Here is a 20,879-nt window from a genome sequence, read left to right on the forward strand (position 1 = left end):
TTCATTCATTATAAGCAAACTGTCACTTCATCATCTTTAGAGACTTCAAATTGTGTCAAAGCTGTATCTACTGACACCAGTTTTCGTTCAGCACAACTTGGAAATTAAATCTTATCACCATGCTCTAACATTTCTCATCACAACCACTATCGTGGTACCTCAGCGCTTTCTGGAAATGAACCATATTCCACGAATTCAAACACAGATCTAACACTTGAGAACACCACTCAAACCAGGTGCTACTAAAATAAAGAAGTAGGTACGATGCAACATGGGATGTACTGGAGCATGGACTTTCAAAGCCTCCATTTTTAATTCAAGATGGTTTTATACGAGAATATTTAACCTCTCAGTGTCGATAGAAAATAAAATACCCTAATCCCATAGTGACTTGTGTAGCACTATGAAACAAGAACTTTTTAATATTTTGATACATTCTATTACTCAAAATAACAACAATAACAAGCATGCAAATGAAAGTGAAGCCCACTGGACAATACTGTTACTGATTTGCTGGAGACAAGGACCCCTAGTGTCCAGCTGGATTTTAGCCAGCCTGGGGTCTGGTGACTACACAGCATCCAGGATGAAAAAAACAACATAGCTTGTAAAATATTTCATGGAAACACTTTCCAATCTCTCTGACTTGGAAACCGACTGATTCAAAGAAAAAACCACATGTATACAGTTCTGCTTTCTTAAACTAATTATTTCAAAATATTATCAAGGTATCGTGTGATCATCTGGACTCGGAGGATTCATCATTACTGATGAACAGGAATGTGCCTTGGCACAATAGTGTCAGTGGTTGATTATGCACTGCAGACACCTATAGATAAACATCTCTATTCGTAAAAAATGAGCACTGTCTCCGAGAGCAGTTTCTGATGAGGCTTTAAAAGCAGCATCAAAAATATGTAATGCTAGAAGGATGAGGCTGCCCAGCCCTGTCACAGAGTAGCATTGCTTTCTACGAGGGGAAAAAAATAGATCTGCGCTGTTCCTTATGATCAGGGTTTCATCCATTTATTTGGCTAATCATTCAAATGGCTAAACAGACCTCTAATTTGAAAATAAAACCCGACTGATGCAATCACAAACAAGTTCTGAAATTGTGATTTATAAAAAAAGAGGGGAAATCTTGTTCGAAGCCAAAACACACACACACAGTTACCTTTTTCTAATCAGAGCATTCATTTCTCCTCATTATGATCTCACAAGCACATTAAAATCTTATTAACATTAATTACTTCTGAGCGTCTATGCATGAGCAGCGACAGGCTTGCGTGCGCGCGCGCGCGCGTGTGTGTGTATGTGTGTGTCTCTGGATCATATCTACATTTATATACCTTGCTGCACTTTGCTTATAAAACATGTGAAAATATTGCTGCTAACACCAATTAGCTAATTTCACACACACAGATAGTAAGCTGCTGTCTCGCTGCACAGCTTATTATAGACCAGCAGACAGATGGACAGACAAACAGACGCAGAAAGCATCACGGCTCCTCCTAAATGCAAGATCTGAAATGCCTGGCACCCCCAGGAGTGCGACTTTTATCCTCGGAAGTCTGAGGGAACAAAATGACACAAATTAAAAAAAAAAAAAAAAAAAAAAGGAAAAAAATAAATAAAAAAAAAAAAATACAAGACAGCCAAATATCCCATTTTCTACACAGATGGGTTCAATGATGAAGTGATAGAGACAAAGAAAAAACTGGCAGGCAGACAAGCAGCAGGCGCACAGAGAGATAGACAGAGACAGATAAACAAAGCAACAGAGAAAGAGATGAAAGCATATTCATCTATGTGAATTTGGGCTATGCAATATCAACTTTAGACCACCAATAAGGTAAGGAAAGAAATGGCAGGGCCAGGAGTCACAACAGGTCCAGCTTCACAAGCAAAATCCTGACTTTCTACACAACTGTTTATGGATTGTATTTACGCTCAGCACACTACACGGAGCACCGCTGCTGGGTCAGACTCAGCTCCACCACAAACTCCAGAACAAACACAGGCATCTAGACACTGCTGCTGAACTGCACCTTCCTCTTCCTTTTCACCCTTTGTTTCCATCTAATTTAGATTCTGCTTCTGAATCCCATCCTCCTGAACATTCTCTTTGCCAGGGTTTAAGACATAAAGAACACATAAGCGTCCCTCATCATGGCAAAGCCATGTTTCTCCATCACCGGGGGATTCGCCTCCAAAGGGCAAACCTTGCAGTCCTTTGCAGAACACAGGTGGACACTTGCTGGTCATTTTCCTCTTTATCCAGATACCCACCTCTGCTCATCCTCTGCAACTGTGAGAACAAACTGCAACCCTCGACTGCAATGAAAACTTCCACAGACAGCAGTAGGATACAAGGTTTAGAAGCGTCAAATTTTGCCTTTCAGCACTACTACCTTTTGTTTTGCTTCTGTATTCTTCCACTGATGACATGATCAGGCAAAACACTGTGAGGAGGGAAAGGATTAAAACTTCAGATGACAGTTTTCTGGAGAAATTTCCAGATCGCATGAAAGGATACCTTATTGGGAAAATTATTGAAATTAACACACCTTCATTTCTCATGGTAACACAAGTGTTTTTTGCTCACTCCTCTCAGATCAAGAGAAGGTAAACGTGGCAATAATTGCTGTTTCATCCCCAGCCTTTCCCACCTGAAGTTTTCTGAGCATTTCACACAACATTCATTAAGCTTCAAGGCACGCAGAAGTTACTCTCATCGCTCCATTTTACTGCTTAGGAACAGAATAGCAGAGAGGTGAAGCTGAAGTACCCAGATAAGTAAGAAGGTCTGCGGCAGACCTTCTCAGGTCCTCTTATTTACATTTCTCACATCTCCTCTTCTTACATATGCCATATCTTAGGTCATTAAGGTACCTGAATTTAAAAGAAAATGAAAAAATTCATTTGAGTACATTTGAGGACTGTACTCAGGATACTTGACTTCTGTTTATCTCACTCACGACCTTCTCCTGATGATGCTCATCCAGAAGGACCTACTCCCACACAAGCCCAGCACAGCTGCTGAGAGAACTACCATGAATGCTGTTGAGCAACTTTAGGGTATGTCTGCAACTCTGAGAACAAACTGCAACCCTCGACTGGAATTAAAACTTCCACTGACATCAGTAGAATACAACGTTTATCTCGTACCTGGTGGACTTCAAACATCCAAATTAGTTATGGCGCATTCACAGGAAATCCCGTGGTTCCAGGAAGCTTTGGAGCTCCTGGGCATGGACATTAGTACAATTATATTGCATGCAAGCATTAAGTTTGGTGCACCTTGACCGAATTCTGCCTGGCTCAGTTCTATTGTGCACACACAACAGGTCTAGTCACACTGCAGAGAAGGAGCTGTGGCCCCTTCTGCCACAAGGAGCAGGTACATGACCTGCTCAGGCAGAAAATAAGTAAGCAAACTGACCATCATCTTACCATGCTTCTTTCGTTAAGGTTAAATATACAGGCTTTCTGAGTGAAGAGAGAGAAAAAGAAAAGCTTTATAAAACAAGCAAAGACCAATAAAGATGTGAAGCTTTACAATGACAAAATAGACTCTTGCCTGCATACTTCCTGAACTATAGACTATAGACCATTAAAGTTCCTCTTGAATCATGCAGAATTACTTCCTTCTGGACTTTCCCCAAAGAAGTGCTCTGAGAGGAATCAGGATGCTCGCTGACAAGGCGAGGAGCCTCACTAACGCTGGTGGGCTCCGCCAGAAGGTCAACTCATTTACCCAGGCTTCCCAGGAAGCCTGGAGAAATCCCATGCCAGTTATTCTTCAGATTCCAAGCTCCCTGCTGTGCTCCCACCTCACGGATCTCTACGCACATTTGAAACTTAGTCAAACATGAGGGCCATGGAGGATTTCCCCCTAAACCCATCAGCTATTCCCATCAAGACCAAAGGAAGGGCCACAAAGACATGAGTTCAGTGAAACTCGTAAGAAATAAGGATCCACTAGATTTACTGACTTAATGCCTATGCAGCTGCTGAGTCTTTAATCCACCTTTCCCCAAAAGCCCTATATATATATATATATAATGTTTTACGGCAGAAGGAAAAATGCTGTCTCCTATAAAGGATACACTCTTTTGGAGTTCTCAAGACTCCATGCATCCTAATTTTATATAGCAAAAGTTGTACCTCAGTAAATTAAAAAAACAAAACTAGAAGCTCATTTATTTAAGTAAACACATAACAGTGGAGATGCTTAATGAGAAGAAAAAAAAAGCCCCCAGTTTTATTAGTGCAATAGCATATAGAGGCAACTGTGTAATAGGGAACCTCGGCAGAACTTCCTTTATGTCTGAGTTTAGCATGCAAAGTGGATACTAAAAAGTGAGAGGAGTCAAATACAATTGACTTGAGGATCTTTCATAGGACCAATGCTTATCAGTAGAGACTAATGAATCTTAGAGACCATTCAAGCTACAGAACAGGTCATTTTGTATGTGTGAAAGAAGAACAGGAAAAAATCTCTACTTAGGAGGTGTGGAGGGGGAAAGATGTTTATTGGCTCTCCTGTACAAAGCAGCTTGACTTGCCTTTCTCAGGTGGGAATTCTCCCAGTAATCCTGGTCTCTTCATCTACTGCATTCATCTACTCCAGGAACCTTATTATATTGTGTCTACTGAAAGTTACAAGCAGGCTGAGACAGTACAAGAGTACTTCAGAGGAGCACTTGGCATCTAGACCAGCCTTGCAATCCAAACCCCTTTGTGTCCTTTTGGAGGTTAATAAAATGAGGTTTTACTGGCTCCATCCTGGCTTTTATAAGCTTCTCAGGGATTATCGAAATTGGAGATTGCACACGAAAAAGCTGGTTCATCCATTTCCTAGAAGGGACATTCATCCAGTTTGCCCTTCGATCCTTGAAATGTGAGACATGCCTGAGGAGTGCTCTTTGTTATAGTGTCTCACAAATATATCCAGTAATGGTGAGTCCATATGTCTCTGATAAAGGGAAAACCTTATTGCACATTCCAGCCTTTTCTTTTGTAAACATACTACACTAGACGAATTTGGCTCTTAAAGAAGAAAGTATTAATTGTGCTGGCTAATAAAACTTTCTGTTGCTGTCCTTCCAATCTGGTCTTCTAAGCATCAACAGACATTAAAACTGGCTCCTGGGAAGTGAAAAGATATTAGAAAGCAGTACAAACCCAAAACTTGTTTGCGAGTTTTCAAGACTTGAGACCTGAATCTCATTCTCGAGTAATAAAAAGTTAAATGTACCTATTCATTGTACAGCTTTGAGGTTGAAAGTACAAACAACCCAGTTCCTCCTATTGCTCATTCTCCGACAGATGCCTCAGCAGCAACACATCTGTGCTCTGCCCAAATCCAGTACTTGCAAGCTCTCATTATTACTTGCATGTGCTTTGTCTCCACTGACAGTTTAAACAGACAAGTAACAATAGTCTTTAAATGCTTGTGTCCAAAGAACCCTTTAGGGGCTATTTTCTCCTCTACATATTGCAGCTCTCATAAAGGTTAATAGCAGTTGCACATACAAGCAGTTATACATACAAATCCAGAACAAGGTAACCATTTGTCTCTACATGTGATAGGGAGCTTCAGTCTTCTTTTGATGACTATTTCGTGAAGCAAGCAACACCACTATGTATTTCAGCCAGGTATAATCTTCCCCTATGATTATTACTGCACAAAAAGAGGTGACAGACTGGTCCTGTTTTCAAACATCTACTTCTTGGACAAAGCTAACAGTGGAGCTCATTGGGTCAGATCCAGCTGTGAAAAATCCAGTTGGGGGAAGGAGGGAAAATTGTTGCCTACAAGTCTTTGAAGTTATATTAAGTGAATTAAAAAAGGAATTATAAATAATAAGCAAAAAACCTCGCCAAAATATCTTTTTTTTTTCTTTTCAGTTTTGCTATTAAAAATAAGACTTTGTTGACATGTTGGTATGTTAAATTTGGCCTCAATTTTCAGTTACCATAGCGTCTTTGTATCTCATTCTGAAAGTAGAAATAAGGCTTCAATGGCAAAGAAGTTGCATATGTGTTATAATACCACAGTGGTACAAAGGGAAAAAAAAATGCCTAACTGCCTTTAATGTGGCCAAGAATCATCTGAGCTTCCTTTGTCCATGGAACATGGTCTTTACTTTCCCAAGACCCATCTGCATGTACAATACACTGAGGAAGGAAGAAAGAAAGGCACCACTTCCTCTTTCTCTCTGTGCCTCAATTGTTCCTGATTAAAAAATGGCAGTAATAATGTTGATTCAGCTACTGGAGTTAAGCAAAACTAAATTAACTGCTTTGGTTAAACACTAAAAGATATTTGAACAAGTTTCTTCAGAAATGCAAAGTGCTATTTATTCATATCAGCAGCTATCTCTGGCTAAACTGTCCTGGAACCTTTTGTGAGCATTCCCTTCTCCAGCTGAACTCAGCTGATAACTGTTCTCTGTTTTGAAGTACATGTGTCACTCCTTTATCTAAGCCTAGGAAAGACTTAGAACTGGCACCTTTCTTTTTTAGCTAATGAGAACAAAGCAAAACAAAACAGAACAAAACCAACAAGAACAAAAAAAAAACCCTCACAAGGTCTCAGGATTAAACATTTGCAGATGAGCAACAACAACAACCACAACAAAAGGCATCTTTTTGAATGTTAAATTCTTTGCAGGCTTTGCCTGGGAATTATGAGAATAATCACCACTACTTCCTACCCAAAAACAAGCTTTTCCACCAGCTCCATAATCACCAATTTCAAGAAGAGATCTGCTAAGAATCTTATTCGTGTACCTATGTATGCTGCCACCAGGGAGACAGTATCTAACACAGCAAAAATGAGGTCAAATTCAGCAGCACTGTCCTAAAGAAAATGGTCTCCTTCTCACAAATCACTTTTGGGGTACCATGCATCATCTTTTATTGCTTCAGACATATGCCAGCTGCAGCCATTAGGCTGGACATACAAAGCTAAATTCAGCTCTCGGTTCAATGTTGATTCTTCCCAATTTCATGGAATTGGTCAACTTTTATACAAAGGTAACTTAGGGCAAAATAACGACCCATAAACATTTTAGCCGAGACACAGACATTCAGAAATTCCACGTGGAACTTCTTATCCCAAGAGCACAGTCCTCTGAAGACGATGACTGTGTGATGATTATTCCAGCTCACTGCTCATGAGGGAAAAGGAAAGGGCTGTGGCCTCCTCCCACCCCACTCGGGTCCTACTCGTACAGGATCCTGCTGCTAAAATGTTCTCCCCGTCCTAGCAGTGGGACCGAGTTAGCCCCTCTTTTTGCATAAAGTTCAGACTTTTTGTCCTCATTTTCTTTGAACAGCTCTGCCCCCTGCCTGCGTCTCAGCTTTTATTTTGTTTAGCTACTCGCGTTCTTCCCAAACCTCCCTCCTAAATGCTCCATTTGTATCACTTCTACCACATTGAAGCCAATGTTCCATAGTAACATTATTCCGGATTTTAATAACTTTTTGAAACAGCTTACAGTCAACTAAACTGTGTTCCTGCAAGCCAGTCTTAACCAGGGAACTCCAGAAAAGTTTGTTTTAGCTCACTTCCTTTCTGTTTTCCTCTTTTTTTCACCTGAAAAAGATGTGGAATGAAAATTAAATTAATTTTGGTGGCAGATTAAATTATCACAGGACTGGACATGGATGTGATCTAGACAAGAGGGCTCTCACCCCATCACAGAGAAAGCTTTAAGTGAGCTAACTCAGTTATCAAAAACAGTTTGGTCAAGACAGCCTAAAGGCTGAACGCAGTGAAAATACGTAGCTCAAGACATATGCAAAATAAACTTGAGACCTAGCATAATACAGCCTGCATGGTACGGGCAGAAGGGTTACTGCCATCTGAACCACCTAAGTAAATGCTAGCTCTTAATCTCCATGAGGTGAAAACTTCCTTTAAAATACAAAACAAAACAAAAACCACAACCAAAACCAAGACTCAGGTGTCAGTTCTATTCTGATATGCCAGAGAAACACCACATGTGTTCAAAAACTTCACTGGAAGGGTAAAGCAAACCCTTCAGAGTAAAGAAAGAGGTTGCAATGCACTTTTAGGGCGATAACAAGGCACAGATTTGAGAGAGGAAGATAAAATTTGCTAATACAGCTATAACTGATGCTCTCCCAACTGCTCTCAGAAAATGATAAACATCATTAGCCCTATCCTGAAGACTAAGAACTGAGACACTGAGAAATGAAGTGACTTGTTGAAAGTTATGTAGAAAACTAGTTAAAGACTACGAATCCTGCTTCCCTAATAAGTGAGTTATCTTTACCGGTACCTATGTACTTGCACAGATCATGGTAGTGACTGCACTGCAATCTGATTACAACTTCTGATACGGCACCACAGCTTTGTGCTGACAAAAAAATATTAAAGATCTCTGTACACGGGTTTAAAAAAAAAAAAAGCCCAAATCCCAAACCAAACCAGAACAAAAAAAAAAAAACAAAAAAAAAACCCAACACAAAAAACCCCCCAAATTTGTCTAAAAAAATAATATTAAGAAAGGCTTCGAATAGGATCTGGTCCCCTGTAAAAAGGGACTCAGAGCTTAGCAGAAAAAGAAAGTTAATTCCAGAATCCAGAAATGCCCAGCACCAGGGAAAAATACTGAGCTTTCCCCTGTCCAGCATAAAGCACAGCACAGCCGAATGCACTGCAAAAGCACAACTGCCTCTTAACCTTGTTCAGGAGCAGCTGCTTTCACAGCAGTGAAATGTTTCAGGCTGAGCCTGACTGACTTAGTGAATAAATGATTTGAAGTTGGTACAGCTCAGAAGGAACCAGCTCGTTTAGGAAATGTCACTATCTTAAAACCACACTTTTTCTATCTAATTGGAGCAAGCTTTGAAGCTTTTAAAAGTTGGCCGTGGCTTGGGGAGGAAAATAAAAGCAGCATTTTTATGAAATGCTGGAAATTACAAAACACGGCTTGGACTTCCAACGGTCCACACATGAGCCAGGACAGGGAACTCGTGTCACTTCTAATCACTTTTATTAGTTTAGCACTGGCAAAAGATGCCAGATTGGTAGCCCCAGGCGCTGAACTCGCTATTTATGCCCAAAGCAGGTACAGCGGGAGGGCAACCTATCATAGAGATAGATACCAAGCCCTGCTACAGCTCCTCACATCCAGGGACCTGGTGGCAGGAGGGTGATGTGGTCTCAGCGCTGTACTGGTTTCCTGATGTCTCTGCTGTGACTGCCCACACGGGGGCCAGTTCCCTGCGCTATTTTTCAGGAGAATGGGTTCCTAAACTGCAGGGCCTGTGAAAGGATAATAATGGAGAATCATCCTACAAGCATCCTCCGAGACTTTGAGAGAAAAGAAGCAGGGATTATTTTCTTTGCATTCCATCTCAAAATGAACGAACGCGAGAGAGAGCGATGAGGCCAGAGAGAGTCAATGTACTGAGTACAAATGAGATTTATATGTGGCTTGAGTCACTCCAGCCAATTAGCTACCCACCAGGCTGTTTGGTTTATTGTCCCTCCTGGATAAAGATTTAATAAGTAGTCACCTCGATGGGAAGCATGAGACTTGCAGGAAGGAAACTTTTCACTACTCGGAAAACTTGAGCCCAGTCCTGCAACAGTTTCTGCACAGCTGATTCCCACTGATGTGTCAACGGCTGCGAGACGAGACTCTTTATCATGACAGTCCACGTAGGTGGAAAATATGGGAAACACAGGACAATCTTTCATTATATAATTACTATGTCAGAAATCTTCCACACATTCCACGTATTCTACGGGAATTAATAAAGATTTCTTCGGGGTTTTCTTTTAAAGCAATACTCAGTCTTACCCAGGACTTGGACATTTTTCATAGCATGGAAGTACAAAATGCTGGATTTTAAAAACTTCTCTGCTGGAGAAATGTGCTGTGTAGGGAACATATTAAACAATTTGGTCTATGTTTGGAAAAGAAATACAGATTCATCACAGTGAGGAAGGATGTTCAAGAGTATCCTGAAAAAACAGCCGGTATTCAAGCCAAAGGACAGGATGAAGTGGGCACAACAGTATAAAGCTGACAAGCAGATTTAACTGACAGTGACAGAAAGAATTGGAAGCTGCCAAAGCCTAGGCTACTACTGTAGCTTCTTCAGATGCTACATGCACTAAAATCGAAACTAAAAGCACCAATGAGAACATTTTTAAAACTCTTTCAGATGGGGACAAAAAATCCTAGAAACAGCAGCGGCAGCAAAATGGGAAACACAAACTTTGGGAAACGATAGAAAAAGAATATAAGTAAGCCTGGAAAAAAAGCAAAAAAGGCTGAACTGCAGGATTGGACATTTCATGACCTTTCTCAGCAGCCATGCCCAGTATATAAGGCTTTAACATACTTCGTCAGGAGAGTTCTTTTGCTGTTAACACCGCTCGCTGCAAGGGAGCTCAAAGCCATTCATTGAGACACGGTTCTCGCAAGGCCATGTCCCAGAGGGTGTGGCCCGGTCTCCCGGGAATAGCATTTGTTAGTTTTCGGGAACCAGCAGAGGGAGCACATTAGCAATTAAACATGGTTTTCTGGTGTTTGTGCCTAAACAATGAGCTTTTTTGGTTGGGTTTTGTTGTTGTTGTTGTTGTTTTGTTTTTATTCTCAGCATTCCTCTCTGTCACTAATGTCTGTGACTCACTGAGCTATCAAATTGCTAGGAGTTTAGGAGCCAAAGCCATGGAGAATAACAGGCTCCACGTCCTGCCCACATAAAACGACAGTGGACGTTAAGCTTTTACCTAGTCATCTTTCTCCACTCTCTCCCCATATCAACCTCCATCTTACCCATTCCTCACATCCTGCCCATGAACTCTTGCGTTGCCACGCGTTGACTGCTCTCAAATTCCTGCACTGTGACCACTAACCTTCTAGCCAGAAAGAAAGGCATATGGATCTCTAGGGAGGAAAGAGAAATCAATAATTAACTTTCGGTCGGTTGAAAGGACAATTCTGAAGTCCATAAGGCAACTTTCCCAGTCCTACTTTTGTATCCTCAAGGGACTGATCGCACTTCCAGCTACTGATGATTTTAGAACCAAGATATTAGAAAGACTGTCTTTTAGTTGGGAAGGGGGGGGGAATCAGTACAGTAATTTCCATGCTGTATTTACCTCAGAATCAAATGGCACACTCTACTTGCCTGCATTTTTAGCTCTACCACAATCCCAAGATCAATTTACTACGGAAGTGCAACATTAAGAGGTCATCTACAAGTGTAACTCACAGCAGGGCACCACTTCTGTCCTGCAGAAGCTTTCCCACAGGTGCCCTGCAGAGGGTCAGAGGCATTGCCCATTCAGGTTTGTTTTCCTCTTCGCTGTAGTTACGAACTGGTTTTAATACAGACTTGTATAGCCACCAGTTTGATAGTAGCTCAAACATTCAGGAAGACCATATGGGTTTTGGTTCAGCCTTCGTACTGCCTTGTGCAAACTGGACATAAAATGTTAGCTAGAGGTCTGTGTCCTCCCCCCCACCAAGGAAAGCACAAGGAAAGGACTATGAGATGAGGCACTGAAGAATAAAGTCCTAAAGACGCTGCCAGTGTTTGAATTGGGTAGGACTGGTTTGTTAGAATACCTATCATTCATAAAAGCTGTTGAGGAACGGTCCCTGATAACAAAAAGCACAGGCTGCAAATGTGCCCTCCGCGGGGCTGCCGGGGCAGGTTGTGCCTGGTGGGAAGAGCCCACTTCTTGGCATGAAAGGATTTCAGCCTTTGTGCTCACATAGTCCATGGCCTTTCTTCCCATAGTGCCACCTAGTGCCAACTCGGTCAGCGGCTCACTTCTCTGCGAGGTGAACATCTGCCCCATCACAAACAGGCTGGGACCCTCCTCACTCATCTCACCAAAGCCAAACCCCAGCTCTCAGAGGAACAGTATTTTTTCCCCTTTAAAGACAGCTTTTTCCTATTACCCCCATTTCCCACTCCTGTATTTTAACTCCTTCAAGATACACAGTCTTCACCGCACGTGATAAAAGCTGAACTTCTTCTTGCAAACCTGGAAGAAGGCAGCGGCACAGGTCCCTGTGCTTCCAGTGACCATTTTATAAGACCCATCTGCAAACAGGACTCTCGCCAGCACCGGGCGGTCAAAGTGCCGTCACGGTACACGATGGCACCGAAGGATTAAGTACAAAAGTGTACGAAAACATGAGAGACACAGGCAGCAATCGTTCTGAAACGCCAGTTTCCTATTCGAGGAGAACTGGATCGGTGCCGTTAGAACTAAATAATAAGGTAAAATATAACCAGGAATATAGGCAACACCATCCAAGCAAAAAAACATCCTGGACAAAAGCTTTTGCCTTTATTCCCCCTTTACTGAAAGTTTGATACATCTGTGAAAATCTCCTCAAGTTAAAGCTGTACAGATATCACAGAAGTAGCTGAAAATCTGGTGCACAGTCAAACGCTACTCTCCACCAAGAGAAACCTGGATTATTGGCACGGATAGATTATTAAAAATCCAAGATTTTTTTCACAGTTGATATTGTTTGGTCACTTTCTGCATTTTCTTAAGCCAAGCCAACAAGATCAGTGAAGTCAGTTCCACTCTAATTTGCCATCGTTTTCCCTCTGCAGCACAGTTTCAACTGTGCAGACCCTACAGAGGGAACAAGTTGTTCTTTAAAAGTAATTATCTCCAGTGCATTGTTTCATTTAAAAAAAAAAATAAAAATAAAAAAAACATTTATAAAGGATTAGGATTTTCTAAAAGTTTTACTTAAAAAAAATAAAAAATAAAAAATCTAGGTAACTTGAAGTTAAATTTCAGTGTTTAATTTTCCATTAACATTTCAGAACCTCCCTCAGTAAAACTCTTCACCGTACGGATCACAGTGTAAAAAAGTCCTGTGAAAAGAGACAGCAGTGAAACCAACCGAAATCTCTAAGGCCACAGCATGCCACCAATTTCCAAACAGAACTCCTATTCAAATCGTTCTGCTTAAAACCTCATCTGGTCCCCAAAAACGAACAGGGTTTTCTTGAAATGATTTAAATAACAATTTATCTAAGACTGTAATCTCTCTTGTATAGGATTTGTAAGCCATCCCACAGAATTCTCTCGCAGGGGACACTGTTCCCTATTTACATCAAAGTTTTATATAAATAATATTACATTCTTTTTTAATATTCTGCAGCTGTTTTCCCTTATGAATAAGCTGGGCCTATGAAGAAAATGTGAAAATAGGAAAACTGTGAGTAATATTTCTAATAATGATATAGCCAACTCAGGAAATTGCTACAACTGTCTTTGTCAAAATAAACAAGATTGATAATTTTTCCCCTCTTTAAGAGAAAAGCAAAATCCTCTACTATTAAAAATAATTCGACTTGGTATTTGTTTGGTATTTGGATTTCACTGTCTTATATCCCATCTTTGGTCCTGTTAAAAAAATTAAAACAAAACCCAACACACAACACAAAAACATGCACACACAAAATAAACCCCAACAGCGTTGCTTTTCGTCTCACAGGAGTGAAAGAGACATATACACACGCCATTCAGCCCAAAATTACTCTAGCTACAGGGCATGGCAAAGCATGAAATAACTGCTCCAGAGCACTTCCTCATGTGGGTGTGTTAGATAACTGTCTGCTCCAACGCTAAAATAAAGCACACTGTGACCCAATCACCACCGTGAGCTCTGCTCTGCTCCGCTCCGCTCCGCTCTGCTGCCGGGGCTGGGAGCAGGGAACCCAGAGCACCCCGCACTGCCCCGCGCACGCCGCCCCTACCCCTGGCCAACAGGTTTGACGCTCCCCGAGTTCCAGCTACAGCATCAGATGCTGGGTTTAAGTTTACTTAGGCATACTTTACCCTTTGCTGCCGTGTCCAGATTGCAAACGGACTTTGTGCTATTGAAAGGGCTAAGATTTAATTTCCTTTCGTTAGAATATACTTGGGGTTGGGAGAAAATTAAAATGCTCCAAGTGAAAAAGTTTTTAAGATTAAAAATAAAGATCCTACCGGCTAGCGAAAAAATGTTTCTCCTACTCTGACTCTTTTTCTCTGCTCAAATTCTTCTTGCCCGGGGTTTTCACAAAATCAAGACGTACCTTGTAGTCGTTTGTAAAGTTTTTCAAAAAGGTTAAGATGAGGCTTCTCTGCATGAGAATCCTGAGGGCAGGACCATGCGCTCCCCTATAAAAACCCTGGGCTGTTGAAGAACATACATACACCTGCACTGGTTCAGGAGAAACTGACAGGTGCCTGAAAACCCACCCTCCCCATGACGGGGATGCTGCTAATGCTCCAGCTCCATCCCTCCACGCGGACCACCACCCAGAGGCATCAGTGACTCCACCTCAAGGACCCCTACGTTTTGGGCATAACTTCAGCATCCCCTCCACATCCAAATCTCAGTTTCAGAGCCTGAGATTCAAACTTTCGGAGGGGAGGAAATACCTTGCTACATTTAACAGCTCATTTGAAGCAATAAACACGTTTAAAGCCTATCAACAAAATATTAATTAGAAGCTTGAATAAAAAGGAGGAGGGGGGATTAAAAAAAAAAAAGGAAGCAATGGATGTCATTCCCCAGCTACGAGCTGAGCCACCAATTCTTGGCACACTGATATAGAAAACCTTGAAAAGTTTCGCTCAGGTTCTGGAAATAAAGCTGCTAATAAAATGGAGCAAGTCATTTCTGCAGTTGTAGTGCCAGTGAATAGATCTACTGCTTTGGATTTCAATTAACTTAGTTTGTTCAGCGAGGAGGCACTTCTGTCGGAACTGGGGAGTCGTAAGTTAAAGGACAGTTAAATAAAGCCCCAAACAACAGCAAAAAAAAAACCCGACCCAAAACCTGTTGGCAGCAAAAGTTCTCTCTGGCTGGAAAATAATGGATTTTTAAGAATCATTTCAAAGGATTTGAAGGTTTTGGAGAATCTCCTAGGCAGTCCCAGGTGGGTTAGGAATATTGCATTATGGACTTCTTTGTGCTAAGAGGAAGGCCTAATGCATGTTTTTAAGAAGTCTGCCTCTTGCTATTAAATAAATAATTTTCTATTAAAAAAGGTGATTGTTATTGTTGAGAGATCTCCACTGATCAGCGTCCATTTTATATAATTACTTACGATTCTCCAGAACATTTTATGTAACTCACTTCCACTATCTCTCTTCTCTTCCCCCCCCTCCCCCCTTTTTTTTGTTACCAGCAGAGTAGCAGTTTTACTCTCCAACAGAAATGACAGGAGCTCAGATAAAAAGACCATTTCAAATGGATCAATTTAAGCAGCCTTTAGAACCCATGATAAATCTGGGCTCCAAAAACTCGACAATGCTAAATGGGCTATGAAATGCATCACAAATCCCTCCCCAGACAAAAAAAAAAAAAAAAAAGAAAGAAAAGAAAAGAAAAAGAAAAAGATTAATTCAGGGAAAAGCTTCAATGTTTGAAATTACAAATAAGCAGCATATTTGCGGAATGAAAAATGGTAAATAAATAGTTACTATTTCTGGACAAAATGGCTCGATAGATTTCATAATTTGCCACCACTGTAAAAAATATCTATTCCCTTCCCCCCTCCCTTCCCCGGCAGCACACACGGAAACACAGCATAACCATGCATAAAGTGGGAGGGTGGGGGGCAGCCAAGGATACAAACTCCCTCTTAGAAAGTTTGAATTCTTATTAACCCAGTGATCCCTCCATAATGGTACATTAGATTAGCAACATAAAAGTTGGAATATACGTCCCCTTTCTTCCTAGTAAAAGGAAACTGGAAAAATACTAATAATGAAAAATAGACGTTAAAAATATCCAGGAGGAAAAAGTCCAATGTGCAATAACCAAAATTAACCCCCTCCGCCCCCACAGCAAAACAGACAAACAGCAAAATCTCCGAATAAAAAGCCTGTCAGGAGGAGTGGAACCTGCTTTCTCTCTCTCTTTTTTTGCTTTTATTTACAGTATGCCAAGCATGGACTTTAAACTTACAGTGTACATATATATATAGAAAACAAAGAACGAGAGTCACCGTTAACCCTGGTCACCGGCATTACAGTTAAAAGTCATTGGCAAATACTAATAAACCCCCATTTAGCAGTAAATAAGGAGAACATGATATATGGACGGACAGATGGAACTGCATAAACAGAAAAGAAAAAGCAGAGAGACCCACAAACACACGGAGAGGGCTGTTTTCAAAGAGTGAAAGATATTGATTTACTTGGAACTAGTGTTGGAAAACAAACGTATTTGTTTCCTTCGTGATCAAAAACAAAAAGTAATTAAAGTGAATCGAAAGGGGGCACACCCTTAAATAAGTAGAAGGGGGGGAAAACATTTGTAGAGGGTAAGGCCTTCTATAGATGTTCCGAATTTTAAGCTAGCAAATAAGGTCTGGCAAACTTACATCTCTAAATTAAAAATCGAGGGTGGGGGGGGAGGAATAAAGAAGTGCTGGGGGTTTGGGGAGAGTAGAGGCTTTTATTCTTTCATTTTTTATAAAAGTTGACTGGCCTACCTTGTTCCCCAGTCCTCAGTTTGTCTCCTCATAGTCGCTGTCTCCCTGGAAGTACAGTGTGAGTGGTAATGACTGCCTGCCTCCCTAATGAGTCCATTTTCCTGCTCTTGATGTTGTGTATATACACACACTGCAACCTACCTTACAAACCACAGAGACGGGAAAGGGAGAGCGAGCGAGAGAGAGCGAGCGGGAGCGAGCGAGAGTGCGAGAGACAGGGAGGGAGAGAGGCAGAGAGAAAGGCGCACACAGACAAAGCCCTCCTACCAGACAGCAGACAACCCTCCTTCCCCTCGCTAGCAAAATACAACTCGGCTAATGCAGCAACAGGTTCAATGCTGCCAGGCTGAGGCAGCGCGGAGAAGGTAATACGGGGCTGAAGCAGGATTGCTGGCAAATAAACACTTCGGTGCCGCCTGGCTCCACCTTTCTTATTTATGTTACAGGCTGTTGGAATGCATTGTTTCAGGCAGTCTCTATCATTATCATAAATACATTTTTTCTCTCTCTCTCTCCCCCCCCCCCCCCCCCCAGTGCATATTAGCGTGAAGCGCTGAAACGTATCAGCCATTCTGCTCCGTAACCTTATAGCTTTAACACATGCGGGGAAGGTGTAAACATATCTCTTTTGACAGGCAGGCTACACAAAGCCCACTGATGATTTTAAAGTCATGAGATCTTTCAAGAAAGACGCTCCTGAAGATAGGTTTCCCCAGACAATAGGGGAGCGGGGAAAATTGATCTTGATGAGGAAGAAGTCTTGGTAAGAGACTGCTCGGTAAACAATTGGGAAGAGAGGGCTGTGCTCCCCCAGCATTCCCTCCTTTCAAAAAATATATATTGGGAAGCTTCTACCCCTACAGCTATAATAATGTGCTGTGCTTATGTCTGAACAGGTGCAATGCATATAGTACATGGTGTTACAAGGACAGAAATAAATCTCTCAAGTAAAAAAACCCAAACATTCTCCCAGTTGCAAACAGGCCAAGGTTATTTAAAATACGGGTCTGATCTGAGGAATGTTCTCCCCACTCCCAGTATTTTCTTTGCTGGGGAAAGGGGGGGGGGGGGTAGAAGGAAAGTGTAAAGGGGAGGCAAAGATGGGAAAATCAACACACATAACCAGTTGCTGGGTTTTTAGTTCTACAATATTCTGTCATCTCTGAAGATGTATGCTGCTTCTAAAATCATTTTCAGTCAGCTCTGCCTCTCGTCACAGGTAAACTTACGCTGTCACAAAAATCCTGCTGATTTTAATGGCAACTACAGGCATGGGAAAGTAGCAGGAGCAGGAAAACAAGATCTTGCACCTGTTTTCCATCTTTGGACAAAGGTTCCCCCAAGAACTTTATCCACGGGGTATTTTTTAGATGGAGAAACTGGGTCTGAGGTGGGCAGGGGGAAGGTTCAGTGATAGTCCCAAGGTTATGCTGTAAATCAGTGGAAAAACAGACGAGAACCCGCATCTCCTGATGCCTAACGTGGAACTTGCCTGGAGCAACTCATACCCACCTAAAAGTTAAGTGTCCAGTTGTGTAGGCTCCCTCTATTGTCAGTGGAGGGACAGGCACCTCCCAAACCTCATTCATCCCAGCTTTCTCCACTGAGGAGGGAGACCACACAACTGGCTAGGCTCAGCAACTAGCTTGTATTTGGCTACAATTAAGTAAAATTAATCTCACTTTTGATCTGAAGCTCTGTTAGAACACCCTGCTTCCCAAAATGCATTTTTATTATCGCATTTATTATTAGGCAGTATATGCCTAAGTTGTAGTGATGGAAAAGGGACAGCCCGCTGACTAAAGGAGACAGGTAAACTCCCTGGATTCATGGGTTTGTGCCCTCAGGCTGGCTGGATACTCATGATTCACAGTCTTTATAACATTAACCAGCCTGGTGACTGGTGAATTTGATTAGCTCTGTTCACTGGTAGCTGCTATGCATTTTTGTATTTCACTTATAAACGTTCTGCTACACATTTTTGTATTTCACTTATAAACGTTACGTTTTCATCCAGATGTACAGTAAATACAGAAGGATTAAGTTGGGTTTGGGTTGGGTTTTTTTTTTTCTCAAAAGGTTAATTTTCATTAGTGTTTTCATCAAAACACAACATTTTTTACCCTAGGATAAAATATAAAGAGAAAAAAGCTCTAATAAGTGACTTAGTTCAACTCCATCTGTAATATTTAGCTACATACACACCTGGCATGTGTAGAGGCAGCTTATAAGTTATCCAAATATATATTGCAAAAATTTAGTCCTATTACATATTTGTTTCTCTGGACTTTATGACCATATTCACTTTATTGGAGTATATGTAAGGTCAGGAAAGCAGAAGGAGCATTTGGAGACTTAGCTTTGAACTGTGGTTAACTCAATCTGGCTGTGCATGTACCAGTTGACCACTCGATGCCTCAGTTTTTCCATGTGTAAAATGGACTCAGCTGTAGTGCCATGAGCAGACGGCACCGTAAGTCTATGAAGTGCTTCACCTTCCTATCTCTGGCACCTCTCAGAGTTTTATGATGGAGAATAATAGGGGAAAAAACAGAAATACTTTATCAAGGGGACTTGTATCAAAGCCAGCTGATGAAAATCACAAGTTTTTACATGCTTCTATTCAGTTAAAATAACAGGAATAATCCCTGAATTTGAAATTTAAAATTTAAAACCCAAATCTATGCCAAAATGGGGATGTAGGAAATTCTTAGTACTCTGGAACGTGTGACCCCAAACTAACATTCATTCCTCAGTCCTACCTACCTTATACCTACAAATAGGAAGAGAGATTCAAAACGTACTAAGTTTGGATAAAATACAGACTTGAACCCTTGAAAGTTAACAGATATTCAGCTTTAAACCTGAGTACTAAGTCAGAAACACCTCTTAGTTTGAAAATACGCAGATTTGCAATTGATCCAGATCCAAAAACTCTAAGTTGGAAGGTATCTAGATCCTTATTTACTGTAACTTTCCAGAAATGTCATATATGTATCTGAACCAGGATCACAGGCCAAATTGCCTCCTATTTTGAGGAAGCCTGAATCTCAGTAAGAACTCTAAACCTGAGCCCCATTCCCTCCAACGCTTAGAGACAGACCCAAACTGGAATCCAAAGCCACCCCTTCAAAAGTTGTGTGGGGTTTGTGTACACGCAGAACTGCAGAACTAGAACCAAACAGTTTCAAACCTCAAGATTGTTTAAAAGAAAATATGAAGTAGATTCCAACTTAAGCTACTTTTGGCCCTCAATCAGAAATTAATCCAATTAGCCATAATATTTATAAAATCCAAATATCTGTCTGACCCAAATGAAAAACACTGCAAGATGTGAGCTGCCCAACTGGTCCCTTGCCTGCAAGTCATTCTAAATGGATCCAAACCATCAGTGGCCCAAGCCTCTGTCTTACAAATCATTCAGTCTATCTAAAGCATATAAAAAGGGGGTAAAAGAAAATCCTGAGCGGTACAACTTAATGGAGAATTGTGACTTATATTTGCCAACATAAAAATGTTTGCCTGTTTGCTTGATTCAAAACGTTCAATGAGAGGCTGCTCGCTTTCACACCACATTCCTGTGGGCCATCAACTCCTCCTCTCCATTACGTGAGTAGGTCGATGGCTATGGACTTGCTTCACTTGAAGGAAGAGGAAAGAGGACGTGTAACTGCTGATGGCTTTCAGCTCTGTCACAGGGCTGGACATGTGAGGCCACATCTGCCATGTGCGATGGTGAAGGGCTGCACGGCCACCACATAGAACCATAGAATGGTTTGGGTTGGAAAGGACCTTAAGATCATCCAGTTCCAACCCCCTGCCATGGGCAGGGACGCCTCACACTAGACCATGTCGCCCAAGGCTCTGTTCAGCCTGGCCTTGAACACTGTCAGGGGTGGATCGTTTACCACTTCTTTTGGCAACCTGTTCCAGCACCTCACCACCCTCACAGGGAAGAACAACTTCCTTATATCGAACCTGAACTTCCCCTGTTTCAGTTTGAACCCATCACCCCTTGTCCTATCACTACAGTCCCTGATGAAGAGTCCCTCTCCAGTGGCCTGCACTTGGCCACACAACAGAACAGACAAGCAAACTGTTGTCAAGTGCCCAGAAAAATACCTCTCCCATGGCAGAGACACCAAATTTGGGTTATGTCACCCCACAAGAAAGAGGCTGGAACAGAGGACTCCAAGCTATCTTAGTAAAAGGCTGCATTACCCATCCTGAATGCAAGAACAGGCAATGCTGGTCCGTCCAGTAGATGATACTCCTCTGATTTTCTTTTTCTGCAAACTTGTCTCCTCAATTCAGAGTTATTCTCTAACAACTGCCATTAGGGAGGCAAAGGAGCC

The 20,879-nt window shown here is 41.6% G+C and overlaps 1 protein-coding gene across 1 annotated transcript in view; it reads right to left on the minus strand.

The window, feature by feature from the left end:
* The window catches only part of ZBTB20 (zinc finger and BTB domain containing 20), a 468,334-nt gene extending 448,368 nt beyond the window's left edge, over nt 1-19,966 (minus strand). Inside the window, exons 1-2 of the mRNA XM_030471447.1 lie at nt 17,835-19,966; nt 16,525-16,569 (exon numbers count right to left, since the gene is read on the minus strand). The gene's annotated coding sequence lies outside the window, so the exon portion shown is untranslated. The remainder of the gene's footprint in view (nt 1-16,524; nt 16,570-17,834) is intronic.
* Nucleotides 19,967-20,879: the final 913 nt, after the last annotated feature.

Source organism: Strigops habroptila, chromosome 2, assembly GCF_004027225.2.
Source record: "Strigops habroptila isolate Jane chromosome 2, bStrHab1.2.pri, whole genome shotgun sequence".
In the NCBI taxonomy this organism is placed as follows: Eukaryota; Metazoa; Chordata; class Aves; order Psittaciformes; family Psittacidae; genus Strigops; species Strigops habroptila.